Below are 15442 nucleotides of genomic sequence, written 5' to 3'. Positions count from 1 at the left end.
TTTTCGGTAAAGCTCACCATCTTGGATGCACTAGGTTGTGGCCTGGCGAGCCACGCACTCCGCATCTTCCTCCTTCCCCGGTAGGGTCCCCTGGAGCAGGTATGCCTTGAACTCCTCGGTCCAGCACCCTCCTAAGGCTTGAGCGCGAGGAGCAGACGGGATCCCAAGGTCGAGCCACAAGTAGGTGCGCCCGAGGGTGGTGCTGGGGGGAGCTCCTCCTGAGGCGTTGCCGGTTCTATGGTGGAAGGGCTACCGATGGCTTGAGGAGTCGCTCCTCGAATACCCTAGGATCCTGTGGCGGGTGCCGGGACGCCCTCTTGGCGATGTCGTCTACCTCCTTGTTCGTGCCGCGCGACACGTGCTGCAATTCTCAACTCTGTGTACCTCCTCGAGGTATGCCTCCATGTGCTCGTCCTTCGGCTCGTATACTTTGTTGGAGAGGTTGATGAGGAGCTGGGAGTCACCCTTGATGGTGAGGTGCTTCACTCCCAAGGCTGCCACATCCTTGAGACCGGCGATCAGGCCTTCATATTCCGCGATGTTGTTGGAGACCTTCTCGCCCTGCTAGAAACAGACGTGCACATCGTAGTAGATCTTGTCCTGGGTGGGCGAGATGAGCACAGCTCAAGCCCCTATACCCTGACATGCGAATGCGCCGTCGAAGTCCATGACCCAACCGTCCGGAGCCTTGCTCCAGGCGAGAGGGGTCGTTCCTCGTCTACTTAGGAGCTGGGGATGTCGGTCCACTCCGCCATGAAGTTGGCGAGTGCTGCGCCCTTGATGACTCTGGTGGTGCTGAACTCCAATTGGAATGCATGCAGTTCTATGTTCCATTCGGTGACCCTCCCCGTAGCATTGGGGCTCCGGAGCACCCTCTCCAGGGGGTAAGCTGAGATAACCTTGATGGGGTGGCTCTGGAAGTAGTGGCGCAACTTGCGGGAGGAGACAAGGAGTGCGATCAAGAGCTTTTGCTGCATAGGGTATCGTGCCCACGCATCGCGTAGCACCGTGCTGACGAAGTACACTAGGTGCTCGACGAGGGAAGAAGCGTCGGTGGAGTCTTGTACCTCCCAAGACTGGACGGCCTCAGGAGCTTGGTAGCTCATTGAGGGCAGCCAAGGCCTCTGGAGCACCGTCCTGGGGAGCTTGGTCATCTGTCGGGGCAGCCGAGGCCTTAGGAGCACCATCCTGAAGCCGTTGCATCTTTATCGGGTGTGGGGTGCTGCTCCGTGAACCCTTAGCCAGGCGCTCCTCCCGGACCGCCACCAGCGCCGCGCTGGCAGAGAGGCGTGGTGGCCAGGTAGAGCACCAAGGGCTCAAGGGGACGTGGTGCTACCATTACCGGCAGGGTGGTGAGGTACTTCTTGAGGTCTTGGAACGCCGCGTCAGCCTCTGGAGTCCACTCGAATGGTCCTTTCTTTTTCATCAGCTTGAAGAATGGGAGGGCGCGTTCCCCCAGCTTGGAGATGAAGCACCCCAGCGAGGTCACGCAGCCCGCCAGCTTCTACATCTCCTTGAGGGTTTGTGGTGGGCTCATCCTTTCTATTTCCTTGACCTTCTCCGGGTTGGCCTCGATCCCCCTTTGTGACACCAGGAAGCCCAGCAGCTTGCCGGAGGGGACGCCAAACACACATTTCTCTGGATTGAGCCGCAGATCCACCTTGCGCAGGCTGGCAAAGGTCTCTTCCAGGTCTTCAATAAGGGTCCTTGCCTCCCGAGACTTCACAACTATGTCGTCGACGTAGGCCTCGGCGGTCCTTCCGAGTTGCTAGCCTAGAGCGATGTGCATCAACCGCTAGAAGGTTGCTCTGGTGTTGCGTAGCCCATATGGCATGCAAGTGTAGAAATACACCCCGCACCGGGTTAGGAAGGCTGTCTTCTCAACATCCTACATTGTCATCTTGATTTGGTGGTAGCCCGAGAAGGCGTCTAGAAAACACGGCAGGTCGCACTCGTCGGTGGAGTCGACGATCTGATCAATGCGTGGAAGCGGGAAGGGGTCTTGAGGGCAAGCCTTGTTGTTGTTGAGGTTGGTGAAATCGACGCACATGTGCTCCTTCCCGCCTTTCTTGGGGACAATAACCAGGTTTGCCAGCCACTCTAGGTACTGCACCTCCCGAATGACACCAGCCTCTTGCAACTTGCAGGTTTCTTGGATGATGAACGACTGCTTCTCTGCGGATGGCCGCCGCGTCTTCTGCTTCACCAGGTGTACATTGGGGCACACCCTTAGGTGATGCTCCATTATCCCCCTCAGAATTCCAACCAGGTCCTTAGGCTCCCACGTGGACACATCCTTGTTCGTGCGCAAGATGCTGACCAATGCCTCCTCTTGATCCGAAGGGAGGCCGGCGCCTATGGTGAAGGTGGCGCATGATGCCTCGTCCTTGTCTACCAGTACCTGCTTTGTCTCGGCATGATCTTGAGAGAACAACTGCTTCTTCTTTGCTGGCGCAGCCCCCAGAGCCTGCGGGGCTCCTTCCTCACTAGGCCGCGCGCCCGCCGCGGCCCTGAGGGCTAGCTTGAGGGCCAACAACGCCTCCTTTGTGTCCCCCACCATAGTGAGGATGCCGCTGCTTCCCGGCATCTTCGTAAGATTGTAGATAGGGTGAGTTGCTGCCATGAGCTTGGCCAAGGCCGGGTACCCAAGGATAGTGTTGTACGGGAGGCTGGTGCGGGCGATGTCGAAGTCGATTAGCTCGGTGCGATAGTTGTCGCGGGTGCCGAAGGTGACGGGGAGGCAGATCTGCCCCAGGGGGCAGGTGGAGCTGTCGACGACTCCAGAGAAGGGCTTGGTGGGGCGAAGCCGGCCATGGGGCACGTGAATCAAGCCGAATGCTTCCACTGAGAGCACATTGAGGCCGGCTCCACCATCGGTAAGGGTCTTGGTGACCGCTATGTTGCAGATGGGGGTGCAGAGCATCGGGAGCGTGCCGGCTCCCGCGGTGGTCGCGGGGTGGTCCCTCGAGTCAAAGGTGAGCTTGGCCTTAGGCACAGCCCAGCCCGGAGGAGCTCCCTACTGTACGTGAGTGGCGCCCACCTGGCAGAAGAACTGCTTGACATGGCGGCCCGAGGGCGGCGCTTGCGAACCACCGAGGAGGGCTGCAACGGCGTGGGGCGCCGGCACCATGAAGCGCGCGATGATGAGGCCGCGCAGCTCCTCCCAGGAGGCTACAGAAGACCCTGGCAAGCTGAGCAGCCAGGTGCACGGTGCGCCTGCAAGGGCCATGGAAGCCAGTTCGCCATGACCTTGCCGTTGCCGCCGGCTGCCAACATGGCTTCCTCGTATGCTCGAAGAAAACCTGCCAGGTCCGCCGTGCCATCGTATCGGGGCGGCAGCTCCGGCCTGAACTTTGGTGGCCATTGTACTCGCCGCAGGGCCGGGGTGAAGGCTCGGAGGCCCTCGGCTCCTCCGTGAGCACGCGTTGGCCCAGTCGGTGGAGCAGCGTCTGCCATGGGAGCCGAACAGCGGAACGTAGTGGCTGGCGAGGCAGATCTTCGACGCACCCCTACCTGGCGCGCCAAATGGCATATTTCAGGTTCCGCAGACCCTTGAGAGGTTCAAACTCTGGGGTGCATGCATAGAAATCAACCTCCCTAGTATGCCTACTCGCCAATCTCTCGGCCTAGCTAGATGAATAAAAGATGAAACGAGACACAACAGTTTACCCAGGTTCGGGCCACCTTGCTGTGTAAAACCCTACTCCTGCTTTGTGGTGGATTGGCCTCGAGGGGCTGAGGATGAACTAGTACAGTGGGGAACAACCTCAGGAGGATGAGTGTTCTTGGGCTCGAGTGAGCTAGTGAGTGTGAGGATGGAATGGATCCGATCCCCTCTATGGTGGTGGCTAAGTCCTGTTTATAATGGCTTTGGTCCTCTTCCCAAATGAAGGCAGGAAGGGTTCCCACAACAGCCAAATTTGAAGGGAGACAACTAGTACATGCTATCATGACAAAAGTGGTCTTCGCATGCAAAAGCCTCTGGTCGTGACATTGCGGTGGGCTCGGCGATGACCTCCGTCCTGGCGGTCTTGGTCTTGTTGCACGAGAGTGGAAACCTTCGGCCGATTCCTCAAGACTCTGTGCCTGCGCTTGCCTCCTTAGCACCAAAGAGGAAACTGGTACACTGCGCCCGCTGGCGCCCGCCTGGCCTTGGTCGTCATGGCTCTTGTCATCCGAACCTCATGAGGTGAAGTCTAAATAGAAATCTCTACTCCTCGGGAGCCAACCTGAGGTGCCCGCTCCTCGTGGAGGTCTTGGTGTCATCCGCCTCGCGAGGCTTGGCCCCTCGCGAGGGTCTTAAGTTGTTGATGCTGAAGGTAGGCCGTACCAGGCCATCGATGAAGCCACGTCGTGGGCCATAGGCAGGCAAGTCTGGGTACCCCCGTTCCCAGAACACTGACAAAACTCATGTTGCGGGAGTCTGGAGTCATACTCCGGATCCGACAGCTGATGCTTTCCTGGGGGGGAGGGGCATTCAGGACGGATTGAGCAGGGAGCTACTTTGGACATGCTAAAAAAGACCAGGATCCGTAGTACACCTGCCTTCTGATGACCTTAGGGCTCGATGGTGACTGTCGTCGTGGTAGCGCTGCCGAGAGCAGTGATACAAGCAGGAGCAGCTGCAACGAAAACATCAGCACCATTCATCCGCATTCCCCCAATGTCAGCGCCATGCGAGGGAATTTGGGGGCTAGGGATTTGGAGTCTATCTAGGGATTTGTTGGAAAGGGGAAAGCTGTGGGGATATGCTAGCGGTTGGGAACTACTTAGCGCACTATGTTGTATACGAAACACGGTTTATACATGTCGTTTGTGTTAGGTATTACAACTTCACACACGATTTCCGCACCAAACTGTGTGACAAGACGACGTAGGTGAGACACAGTTGCCATGACATAATCGTATGTGATGTACTACCTTGTACATATGGGGATGCAATAATTGAGTTACAGTAATACTTAGGATAAACAGCTGCTCTGCGGATATCCGTCAAAAAATAAAAACAACCTCTCTACAGATAGAGATGGCGGCGGCGGTCGAGGCAACTGCTATCAGATAAGAGGTCAATCCTCGGCCGATCGGTGGTGGCGGTGTCATAGGAGGTCAATACTCGGTCTGCAGCGTGAGATAGGAGGAGCTCAACCATCAAGGTAGGTGGCGGCGTGATTGGAGCAAATCCATCGTGATCGATGGCGGGATAGTGGGGCTCGAACTTCAGGCGGTTACCCCACTAAGCTTTGCTCCTCGACCCTGTTGTCTCGGCGTGCCATCGCATCGCGCTTCTCTGTCTGTGGGTGGAGGTCGCCGCGCAACTAATTAATTAAGGTATTCTTTTCATTGAGTGGCTTAATTAAGGTATTCCATTCAAAAAGGTAGTACTGTAGTACTCTGCGTGTAAATTGACTGGCCATTAATTTTTGTTAGTGCATGGCTAGATAACAATATGGAGCGCCCTCAGTAATTATGAAAAAATCTTGTGATTTCTGCATGCATCTTTTGGCATCAGTTAATCCATGTATTGATGTTGTTGTTTTGTTTTTAATTACCCCTCGTGTGGTGCGGATGGAACATTCTGAATGGATGAAGGCTCGGAGAAGCTCAAATTTTATCAGTGGCATGACAAAATTCATCAATTTGGCTGAAAGTACAAAGAAAAGTATTGGTAATGAGGATTACATCATGTGTCCATGCAGTCGTTGTGCAAATACAGAGTCACATGATGTTAGAGTTGTCGAGTTCCACTTGGTCACACGGGGGTTCATGGATGGGTATACATGTTGGACCAGACATGTTGAAGAGCCAGTCATGGATGAATATACCTGGAGCTGCGAGATAATAAACCCAGATCAGAGTCACATGGATGTTGAATCTAACATCAGGGTTGAGGCGTCAATCTACCAATGGAACACCGGAAAGCCAAAAACCCCACTGGAAAACCAATACGGTGACGCAGACGATGATGACCTTGATATGCCAAATTTTGCTGCTATGATCGCAGATTTCCAGGGCCCCAAAAAAGATATGGTTGGGTACAAGGATCTGCCAACCATTAACGTGGCCTCTAAGAAAGATTAGTATCTAGGTTGCAAAAAGAAATATTTCAAGTTGAGTGCCACACCAGCGCTTCTCAGATTTAAAGCAACAAATGGTCTATCGAACAAGGGCTTCACAGAGTTGTTAAGTCTTTTCAAAGGAATTCTTCTGGAAGATAATGTGCTCCCCAAAAGCATGAACAAAGCGAAGAAAATTGTTTGCCCATTGGAACTTGAAGTACAGAAGATAAATGCTTGTGTGAATGATTGCATATTGTACCGTGGTGTAACGCCCCGAGACCGATGCTCGAGAAGACTTCCATGTGTTCCGGGTTTCGCCGTGTGTTTCATTTGTGCCCGCCCCTTTATTTGTGCATTGCATCATGTCATCATGTCATCATGTCATAAGTCTTTTGCGTCTCACTAAATAAATTGCATGGATTTTTGGTCCATTTAAATCGAGGGAATTCACATGGTGATTCTCTTTATAACTTATCCTCCCGGTATTAGGGAGCTATAATAAATATTCCATCCCTTGGAAATTACCACAACACACTTGCAAAATATCCCAATGCCGTTGTTATCTTAATTCTTGGTCTCCAACTTTGCCATATATTCTTTCATCATATTCCGGAGCTCCACCAAAAATCCGAACATTTTTGGCCTCACCAAACCTAGTCCCAATTCAAAACCATTTGAATTATATTCAAATGAATTTGAATTTAATTCCTGCAATCTTGCCACTTCTATTTTTCTGTGGTCATGTTTATTTTTATGAGTCTAGGAAAAATTGTCCTCCTGCTCAAACTCTTTTTCCCTAACCCCCCTTCCTTTTCCTCTCTCTCTATTTTTTCTTTTCGTTTAAAGAAGAAAGAGAGGAGAGGGAGAGCCCAACCCAGCAAGCCTAGCTGACCCCTCCTCTCTACTGGGCCGGCCCCAAGCCCACCTACCGCTGCTAACCCTAGTGCGCCGAACCCACTCCTCGATCCCCATCTCCCTCGTCTCCACCCCGCCGCCAGAGAGCCTCGGCTCGTCCCCATCTTCCTCTCGATCCCGCTCATCCCCATCTTGCTCCCGCTCTCCCTCTCTACGCCCGATCTCCTCCTCCGTCAGCCCCGCGCCCGGGTCTCCTCCTCCATGTTCGTCCTTCTCGCTGGGAGCCCCGCTGGATCCCCCTCGCCCTCGCTGTTTGGCACCGGCGCCGCCCTGCCGTTTCGGCCCCGCGGCCACCTCTCCTTCCCCGCTCGTGCCCGAGGATCGAGCGCCGCCGACCTTGCTCTGCAGAGCGCCGTCCTCCATTGCCTCCCCGCCAGGGGCCTTCGCAGGCTCCACCTCATCACTGGTCCCTGCTCCACCTCGTCGACTCGCATCCACAGAACCAGGCCACGGCTGCACCATGGACGCCCCCCTCCTTTGCACCTGGCCTCGACTAGAGTCGCTCTTGTCAGCAACCAGCACGACCACGAGGCTTCCCTCTCTTTCCCCTGCACAGGAGCTCGCAGCCGCCACCATCGCCTCCTTGCTGTTGGCATCCCGAGGCCCCTTGTGTTGTTTTGTGTTGGACGTCAAGGCCGGCAAGATCGACTACAGCGACGCCAAGTTCCACCACCGGCAAGACCCGGACTCCGAATGCAAGTACAACTACAAACCCGAAGAACTCAGATCCATCAAGTCCCCGAGGAGACCCGTTTTTCGTCAAGTTCGACTACATTGTGACGCGTCAAGTACCTCTACCGCCTTCTTCGAAATCCCAAGAACGCCAAGTACCTGGACACCCGGTGCCTAGAACGACTACCGACGCCGAAGACCCATGAACAAAAACCGACAAGTTTGACTACCGTCGACGTGCACAACTACGTGGATTCACCAAGTACCCCCACGCGCGAAGACGCCTAAGACCATCTCGGGATTCATCAAGTACCACTACCGTCGACCCTCGAAGACCCCATGGACATCAAGTTTCGTCTCGTGACCCCGAACCTCTACGAAAACGTTGTACGACTACTTTCGTGGCCGAAGACCCGTGTACAACTACCGTCGCCGTGTACGACTACCTCCATGACGAACGTCCCGAGAATGTCTACTTCCTCTACTTTACACCGAATGAGAACCGTCCCTTTTGCACGCTTCGAAGGTATAACCCCGAGACGACCGTCCGAGAACGCTTGCAAGTGATGTATGAGATGCTCGTGCTTGCTCCGTGCTCGAATTGTCGATGCACGCCGCCCCTCTTTTGCCTTGCCACCCACATGTGGGAACTCGGTATCCGAGATCACCCCACCATCCCTGCTTGTCACGTTCCGCACACTTCCCCCTTTGCTTCGGTATCTCAATTGAGTACCAGAACCGGAACGTTGTTGTGGTACCGTTTCCGTTATCGTCGCCGTGGCATCCTTTCTTTCTGCCACGATGACATATGCTCCATATAATGCTCTTATCAACATTTTCTTTAAATATTGCATAAAACTTGCATGTCATCCGCATCATGATAACAACTTCAAGAATGTTTAAAATTGCTGTTTGCATTAAATTACTAAATGCATATGGGGATTTACCGGATTTGTTGTTTGTTATACCCGGCCCCATTTAAATTGTTTAGATAGATAATCCCTTTATGTTTCACCTCTTGACATTCTTAACAACATTTAATACTGTTGGGTACATAAACGAGATCGAACTAAATAACTTGAATGTGGTGTTTCGTCAATATGCAATGGGGTTGCATATTGCGCTCCATTTAATTTGTAGGATTGTTTGTGCATTTTGCCATGCCATGCCTCATTAAACCGGACATGCATCATACTTGTTTGCGCATCATGCCATGTTATGCTTGGTTGTTTACTATGTTGTTTGCTTCTTTCGGGTGTTGCTTCTTCGGGTTGGTTCCGATAACGTCGTGTTGTGAGGATTCGTTCGACTTCGACCGTTTATCTTCTTCATGGACTCGTTCTTCTTCCTTGCGGGATTTCAGGCAAGATGATCATACCCTCGAAATCACTTCTATCTTTTCTTGCTAGTTGCTCGCTCTTTTGCTATGCCTATGATGCGATACCTACCACTTGCTTATCATGCCTCCCATATTGTTAAGCCAAGCCTCTAACCCACCTTGTCCTAGCAAACCGTTGTTTGGCTATGTTACCGCTTTGCTCAGCCCCTCTTATAGCATTGTTAGTTGCAGGTGAAGATTGAAGTTTGTTCATTGTTGGAACATGGAGATGTTGTTCCTTGTTGGAACATGTTTACTTGTTGGGATATCACAATATCTCTTATTTAATTAATGCATCTATATACTGGGTAAAGGATGGAAGTCTCGGCCTTATGCCTGGTGTTTTGTTCCACTCTTTCCGACCTAGTTTCCGTCATATCGGTGTTATGTTCCCGGATTTTGCGTTCCTTACGCGGTTGGGCTATTATGGGAACCCCTTGACAGTTCGCCTTGAGTAAAACTCCTCCAGCAATGCCCAACATTGGTTTTACCATTTGCCACCTAGCCTTTTCTTTTCCCTTGGGAGTCGCGCTTTTGAGGGTCATCATTATTTTACCCCCCGGGCCAGTGTTCCTCTGAGTGTTGGTCCAACCTGTCAGCTGCCGGTGGCCACCAGGGGTAACTCTGGGCTGGCCTACCCATACCTAGGACAATCTGAGTGTGCCCTGAGAAAAAGATATGTGCAGCTCCTATCGGGATTTGTCGGCACATTCGGGCGGTGTTGCTGGTTTAGTTTTACCTTGTCGAAATGTCTTGTAACCGGGATTCCGAATCTGATCAGACCTTCCCACTAGAAGGTGTTGTCATGGGCTAAGTTGGGACACCCCTGCAGGGTTTTGAACTTTCGAAAGCCGTGCCCGCGATTATGGGCAGATGGGAATTTGTTAATGTCCGGTTGTAGAAAACCTGAAGTTGACCTTAATTAAAATACATCAACCGCGTGTGTAACCGTGATGGTCGCTTTCCGGCGGAGTCCGGGAAGTGAACACGGTGTTGGAGTTATGCTTGACGTAGGTTGTTCTAGGATCACTTCTTGATCATACTTTTATCGAACGTGCTTTGCCTTCTCTTCTCGCTCTCATTTGCGTATGTTAGCCACCATATATGCTAGTCGCTTGCTGCAGCACCACCTCATACCTTTTACCTTACCCATAAGCTTAAATAGTCTTGATCACGTGGGTGTGAGATTGCTAAGTCCCCCTGACTCACAGATACTTCCAAAACCAGCTTGCAGGTGCCGATGAGTCCGTGCAGATGACGCAACCAAGCTCAGGAGGATCTCTATGAAGATCTTGCCCTTTGTGTTGTTTCATTCTAGTTGATCAGTAGTGGAGCCCAGTGGGGGTCGATTGGGGACCTTGTCGCATTTGGGGTTCTTCTTTTATTTTGGTTTCGTAGTCGGACCTTGATTGTATCTGTTTGATGTAATGCTTTATTCACGTAATTGTGTGAAGTGGCGATTGTAAGCCAACTATGTATCCCTTTCCCTTATGTATTACATGGGTTGTGTGAAGATTACCTCACTTGCGACATTTCTTTCAATGCGGTTATGCCTCTAAGTCGTGCTTCGACATGTGGGAGATATAGCCGCATCGAGGGCGTTACAAGTTGGTATTAGAGCCTTCCCCGACCTTAGGATCCCCCACTGCTTGATCGGATTAGCAGCCGTTGTTGAGTCTAGAAAAATGTTTTGAGTCATTTAGGAATTATATATCGGAGAGTTTAGGAATTCTTTTTACTCCCCAGTCCCTTCATCGCTCTTGTAAGGCATCCTGACGTAAAGTTTTGACTCTTCTCTTCTCAAATTTTCACAAAAAAAAATTAGGATCACGCGGGTATCTTGGAATCGTTCCGATGGTTTTGTGACGAGAACATTGTTCTTGGTGCCTCCTGACATTTAGGGCTTGTGGCAGTGTCCCGGGGAGTTGAGCTCCGAGGTGTTGTCGTCACAATTTTATCGTTGCAGTTCTGTAATACCTGAGTTTAGTTTCGCCGACATCGAAAATCTCTTTTATGCAGTTGTTGGTGAGATAACCTCGACGCCACCTAGTACTGGGCAGGAGTTCGGGAGTATTGCCATAACTTGTATAACAGATGCTTTTCGAAGGTTGAGGTAGACGATTTCTGAAGCTTTCTTGGTTATGTGTTGAAGGATGGATACAGCTGGATGTAGGATTTGCTAGTTTTGGGTGAGATATTATGCTTCCCCTGTATCCCCAACACCTGATTGCATAACCGGGAAAGTTTCGGGAGTTTATAACTGGGAATTCAAGTAGCTCTTAGGATATCTTTCCGACAGATGTATGATATGAAATTGGGGTTCGACGTCTAGTGGTCCGCCTATCCACGGTCGGTTTTACCGTGGTCTCGTTGTGTCTTAAAGAGTACTTGGCTATGCCGACTCAGGGACGCTTCGTATGTCATGTGCACTACCTTGTACATGATGGTGCTGTACCAATCCTTTGTAGGCCCCACCATGAAAACTTCGGACGAAATCTCTATCATATGTTTGTTCCGGCTTATTCTGCAAGCCAATCCTTTGTTTTGTTTTGAGTTGTGATATTCGAGTTGCTCCGAAGTCAAATGTTGATTCCATACCTTCCCCAAATGGTGTTCTCATACTCTGATGTGAATACTAATCCTTCTTGATAATTGAGATTGTCATGCCAATCCTTTTTAACCCGGCGAATTTTCTCTTCAACTGGATCCGATCACTTCAACCTTTGCAAGATCAATTATCAGTTCTTCTCAACGGTGTTTGCTTCATCCGTTCCAAGTTGCCTTTGTTTTTCCCTCCCACCCACCCTTTTTCCTCAAGGACTCGGATTTCTTTTTCAAGTATCCTTTTATTGTGTGAAGTCTCTCCATTCCTTTTCCGTCAATGTCCTTATCCGGTGATTCTCATGAGGATTCTAACGGAGCTTCAAGTGTTGTATTCTTCGATCTTTTCTTCTATGGTGGATTTAATTCAAGCTTTATGGATCTTATCCTTTCCTCGTTTCAAATGCCTTCTCATACTGGTGCACCTCATAATAATTCACTTCTCGCTATTGTAACACCCTCGATGCGACTATAGCTCCCACGTGTCGAGGCACGACTTAGAGACATAATCGCATTGAAGGCATATGTCGCAAGTTAGGCAATCTTCACAACATCCCATGTAATATGAATAAAGGGGAGAATACATAGTTGGCTTACACTCGCCATGTCAATCAAGTACATAAATAACATTACATCATCCAAACACTCATGGCCCGACTACGGCGCCAAAATAAAAGAGAACCCAACATGCGACACGGTCCCAATCACCCCCAACTGGGCACCACTACTGATCATCGGGAAAGGAAACATAGTAACGTTGAGAGTCTTCGTCGAACTCCCACTTGAGCTCATACGCGTCACCTGGAGCGGAATCCTCAGACCCTGCATCTGGTGTAATAGTAATCTGTGAGCCACAGGGACTCAGCAATCTTGCACCCTCGCGATCAAGACTATTTAAGCTTATAGGTAAGGCAAGGTAAAATATGAGTGGAGCTGCAGCAAGCGACTAGCAAGTATGGTGGCTAACTTATTCGCAAAGAAGAGCGAGAAGAGGAGGCAAAGCACGAGCGAGAAACTAGAGAGCAACCTGCGCAAACATTACTCCAACACCGTGTCCACTTCCCGGACTCCGCCGAGAAGAGGCCATCACGGTAACACACTCAGTTGATTCATTTTAATTCAATTAAGGTTCAAGTTATCTACAATCGGACATTAACAAATTCCCATTTGCCCATAACCGCGAGCACGGCTTTCAAAAGTTCAATCCCTGCAGGGGAGTCCCAACTAAGCCCATGACAAGCTCTCACGGTCAACGAAGGAATAGACCTCCTCCCAAGACGTTCCGATCAGACTCGGTATCTCAGTAATTCAAGACACTTCGACAGGTTAAAACTAATCCAGCAACACCGCCCGAATGTGCCGACAAATCCCGATAGGAGCTGCACATATCTCTTTCTCAGGGCACACTCAGATGAATACTACGTACAACTAAAACCAACCCTCAAGTTGCCCTGAGGTGGCGCTGCAAGTGGCTCTATTTAGACCAACACTCAGAGGAGCACTGGCCCGGGGGGTTTAAAATAAGATGACCCTCGGGCTCCGGAAACCCAAGGGAAAAAGAGGCTAGGTGGCAAAAGGTAAGACCAATGTTGTGCATTGCTGGAAAAGCTTTAATCAAGGCGAAATATCAAGGGGTTCCCATTATAACCCAACCGCATAAGGAACGCAAAAATTCGGGAACATAACACCGATATGACGGAAACTAGGGCGGCAAGAGTGGAACAAAACACTAGGCGAGAGGCCGAGCCTTCCACCCTTTACCAAGTATATAGATGCATTAAGATAACAAGGCAATATAATGATATCCCAACAAGTAAATAAAAGATGTTCCAACAAGGAACGGCCTCCAATCTTCACCTGCAACTAGCAACGCTATAAGAGGGGCTGATCAAAGCGGTAACATAGCCAATCAACGGTTTGCTAGGACATGGTGGGTTAGAGGTTTGACATGGCAATTTGGGAGGCTTGCAAGCAAGTGGTAGGCATTGTAGCAATGGCATAGCAAAATAGCGAGCAAACTAGCATAACAAAGATAGTAGTGATTTCGAGGGTATGATCATCTTGGCTGCACAGTTGTCAGAGTTGACTGGATCCTCGAAAGCAAACTCAACGGGATCCTCGTTAGCGAACTCGTCTCCCGACTACCCAAACAAGACAAACAAGCAACAAGGATACAATCAACCATGTGCAAACTCAAACAACACAATGCAAAGATGATATGCTATGCGGGATGCGATGCGGGATGCAAAATGCAAGATATGACAGGAAATGCATGAACCTGGCCTCAACTTGGAAATCCAAGTGTCCCACTGGAAAGATGAGATGAATTCGCTTGAAAACGATATAAAGAACGCCGGAATCGGAGTTACGGTTTGGAAATGGCAAGCGATTCAAAAATGACACCGGTCTGCGATTTACAGAAAATAGGCCTCTAAATGCAATGAAATGAACATGCTACAGCACCCAAACATGACAGCAAAATACATGGCAGGGATGCACACAAGATGCTTAATAAAAGTCTAGCACTGAGCTACGGCCAATTCATCCATTAGGAGGTTCAAACAAGCATGGCAAAAACGCAAATGGTAAAACAGATCTCAGACTTAGTAAAATTAACACTTGTCTGGAATTTTAGATCATATAGCCCTCTTTGGAGCAACAAAACAACATGCTACAGGACCTGAACATGACAAGGAAAGACATGGCATGGAGCTACTCAACAAGCTTAACAAAAGTCCCTTAGTGACCTTGAGCCAGAAGGGATCACAAAATATACTAACAAGCACACGAACATGGCAAAAACATAATCAGTTTTCAGACTTAGTGAAAACTGGGACATGCTGAAACATAACTCACGAAGGCATGTTTACGAGCTCGATGCACTTCCCACGGTGCAAGTCATGGCAAGACAAGCATACATCCCTAAAGAAGGCACAAAATGCAAGCTAGACATGGCAAGAACAATGGCATAGCATGCACGAATCAACTACAATAACATCGGCAAAATCGCAAACAAGTTGACGGTCTGCCCAGATTCGCAACGAAGCAAAAGTAGAGCTCGATTGACTCAAGCTAGGGTGCTCCATAATTGCAAACAAGGACGTGGATGGATAGATCACTACAATATTAACAAAACTCTCTTACTGATCATCCTCAAAAGAGGCACGGATCACTAGGAAACAACAAGAACATATGGCATCATGAGATAAATAGCTGCAGGACTTAGTGAAATTACTAAGTCCCTGAAAACAGAATTAGCAAGTGCACCAGTTTGCAAGTTTGCACAAGACACTACACACATCCTAAAAATACATGGGTTGCACCTCTGGAAATATGACAAAACCCTTAACAAAACATATGTAGGACTCACGGGCATATCATGCACACAATAATCATGGCAAAAATGACAAAAGTGCTAAACGGAGTAGCTGATCTGACAATTAACTCAAGTAGCCCTCTTCTAACAGCATTTCGGGCATCAAGATGAACTCAAATGAAAATGATGCAATGGAATGAAATGATGTACTCTCCGAGGTGAACATCTTGATATGCTATATGCATGAATCGGAGCAACGGGTGCAAAGTTACGGGGCCTCAAACATGAGCACTTGGACTGAAAATTCTGAGGACTTAGAAGAATTTTGACCTAGGGTTCGTCCCAGATCTGGATCGGCACGCGAACTGAGGAGCTCCGGAGAGGGTTGACTTGCTCCGGCGAGGTCGCAAAAACCGGCAGGGAGGAGAGGGAGAGCCGGACCCGGCCGGATCCGGGCCGGATCTGGCGGCGGACGGCGACGGCGGCCACCGGGGATGCGGGGCG

Source organism: Triticum dicoccoides, chromosome 4A (genome assembly GCF_002162155.2).
Source record: "Triticum dicoccoides isolate Atlit2015 ecotype Zavitan chromosome 4A, WEW_v2.0, whole genome shotgun sequence".
In the NCBI taxonomy this organism is placed as follows: domain Eukaryota; kingdom Viridiplantae; phylum Streptophyta; class Magnoliopsida; order Poales; family Poaceae; genus Triticum; species Triticum dicoccoides.
Note: the sequence above shows the minus strand (reverse complement) of the source record.